Below are 3,033 nucleotides of genomic sequence, written 5' to 3'. Positions count from 1 at the left end.
ATCACCCTACCTCTATTCTGACTCGAGCTACTTGACCAAAATATCTTATTTAGGAAAGTATTTAGCTTTATAGTAAAAGTTTTTCCAACTACAGTTGCCACCTTCAAAGGAATTGACATTACAATGCTGATGAAATCTGCTGGTTCCCTTTTGAACAATGTGCAATATTCAGCTAACCTATTTAGCTGAATATATTAATGAGGGGATGATACCATAATCTCCTCTAATTCATGATGTCAACTCCATGGAACATTAAACAGGTACAAAAAATGGATTATGCACAGTTCAGTAGAGTATAATGTTGTTTCCCACATCTAAAAATTAACCAATGAAATACAACATATCAACATATAGTTGACTTTGTTTCAGGAAAACACATTTGAGAATTGCAAGTATATTATTGTTCTCAGCTCATCCCGCAGTCATTGACAGGAATTTTGTAGGCCACCATGCTACTTATTTTTTAGATTGTAGTAGCGAATGAATGAAGATGGACTTCCTCAGAATTGGTAATGAACTGTGGTTCTGATTCTTCCCATTTTTCAGGTACAGCCAAATCTTTATCTGTATAAATCAATAGGTCAAATGAACAAGTAACTTCCAATAGTGGCAGAAATGTTACTGTAGCTGTGATCTGTCTGATCACTGAACGGATTTCCTCTTGGATAGCTTCCTGAGACTTTTCTCTGGGTGCACTGTCATCTTTTACAGTCTTGTCACACTCAATATCAAATTGCCATCTTTCAAGGACCTCACCACTTTCAATATTTGAGATGACTACCACCAGTTTCGGAACTGAACATTTGTATAACCAATCTTTTAGTTGTTCCACCACGTTATTTAGGTATTTAATGAGTTCAGGATCAGCAGTCACAAGCAAGGTGAGTCCATATTTTTGCACTCGAGTAAAGGTTTCAGATGGATATATGCCACGCTGATATAAAATGCTGTTAATACCAAATGAGAAGAACTCGGCCACAATTTCAGCGCCCCTGTGGAGGGTAATGCCCTGCTCCAGGGTGAGCTGCAGCGCCATGGCTGGACCCACAGATGAAGGCGCACACTTTCACCGGGTAAACAGCGGCCTTCGCGGCTCTTGCAGCAGTTCTCCACCACTCTAAAAAAAAAAAACCAAAACTTTTAACTGCTATTTTTTTATTTACAGAAGAATTGTAAAAACGATACAAAGAACTCCCATCTGCCCTTTACCCAAATACCAATTATTAACATTTTGCCCCATTTGCTTTATCTCTATCTCTCTCTATACATTTATGTATATATATATGTATGCGTGTGTGTGTAGACACACACATAATTTTTCCTGAATCATTTGAGAATAAGTTGCCCTTACTTTTAAATACTTCAGGGTGTATTTCCTAAGAATAGGGATTGTCATGGTTTGAATTATGTCCCCCAGAAAATGTGTGTACCAATTTGGCTGGGCCATGATTCCTAGAATTGTGTGGTTGGCATCCATTTTGTGATTGTAATTTTAAGTTAAAGAGGATTAGGGTGAGATTGTAACACCACCCTTACCCAGGTCACATCCCTGATCCAATGTAAAGGGAGTTTCCGTGTGGTGTGGCCTGCACCACCCTTTATATCTCAAGAGATGAAAGGGAAGCAAGCAGAGAGTTGAGGACCTCATATCACCAAGAAAGAAGCACTTGGAGCAGAGCGTGTCCTTTGGACCCGAGGTTCCTGCGCAGAGAAGCTCCTAGTCCAGGGGAAGACTGATGATGATGAGGACCTTCCGCCAGAGCTGACAGAGAGAGAGAGCGCCCTCCCCTGGAGCTGACACCCTGAATTTGGACTTCTAGCCTACTAGACTGTGAGAAAATCAATTTCTCTTTGTTAAAACTTGTGGTATTTCTGTTAGAGGAGCACTAGATGATTAAGACAGGGATATTCTCTTACAGTACAGTACAGTTATCAACTTCAGTAAATTTAACATTGATTCAACATTTTAAACTAATCTACCAATGGTATTTCAGTTTTGTCATTTGACCCAACAATTTCCTTGATAGCATTTCTATTTCCTCCAGAATGGATCCAGTCTAGGATTTCATATTGCATTTAGCTATCATATCTCTTTAGTCTTCTTTAATCTGGAATAGTTACTAAGCCTTTCTTTGTTTTTTAGACATTGACATTTTTGGAGAATACAGTCCCCCCTTTAAATGTTCCTCTTTTTGGGTTTGTTGGCTGTTTCCTTATGATTAGATTTACATCGTGCCTTCCTGGCAGAATATAAGTGCTGTTGTGTCCTTCTCAACATATCACATTCAAGGACATACGATGTTCATCGGCCACTCATTGGTGATACTAGTTTTCATCACCAGGTCAAGATGTTGTCGATTTCTCTACCGTATAGTTATTATTTTCCACCTTACCACTAATAAGCAATCCATGAGGAGACACTTCGGAGACCAGGTAAATATCCTGCTCCTTCTAAAAATTCTCCCTAGATTTAACATCCATGTATAATTTTGCCTGAACCAATAAAGATTCATGATTTTCCAACACCAGCACTGTCTCCACCTTTATCAGTTGGCACTAGGCATTTACTATAAGTGAGAGCCTTGTTTCTTCCCCATTTATTTATTCATCTTTTTTCAATATGGGCTACGAGATTCCTAATTTTTTCAGTGGTTTACAATTGACTAGCATCCTTAGTTATTTTGGAACTCAAATTATCTCAGATTTGGCCTATGGGAGCCCGTTGCAGCTGGCTCCTGTGTCCTTGTGAGATAACTCCATATTTTTATGAGGACTTTTTTACTTTCTGTCATTGAAAGATGTCCTTGGTTTATCTTGTACTTTCTCTGCACCAACCCTTAAATTAGCCATTTCCCTTTAGTGTGGAATGGTATTAGAATCATTTGGACATTAGGTGTGTTCACTGGCTATTGGGCTACCTTTGCTTCTAGGCCCTTTCATGGCAGAGCTAGTACATGTATGTGGACCTCACCAGATGGAATATACAGGAATCGGAATGACTATATCTGTGGAAAGAGATCATGGAAAAGCTCA

The 3,033-nt window shown here is 39.1% G+C and overlaps 1 pseudogene; it reads right to left on the bottom strand.

Annotated features, from left to right (window-relative positions):
• Nucleotides 1–423: 423 nt before the first annotated feature.
• Nucleotides 424–1,036, bottom strand: LOC101356557 (mitotic spindle assembly checkpoint protein MAD2A pseudogene; annotated as a pseudogene).
• Between the last annotated feature and the right edge of the window lie 1,997 nt (nucleotides 1,037–3,033).

Source organism: Trichechus manatus, unplaced genomic scaffold (genome assembly GCF_000243295.1).
Source record: "Trichechus manatus latirostris isolate Lorelei unplaced genomic scaffold, TriManLat1.0 scaffold00064, whole genome shotgun sequence".
Taxonomy (NCBI): domain Eukaryota; kingdom Metazoa; phylum Chordata; class Mammalia; order Sirenia; family Trichechidae; genus Trichechus; species Trichechus manatus.
The sequence above is the reverse complement of the archived record's forward strand: the minus strand, read 5'-3'. Positions and strand labels throughout refer to the sequence as shown.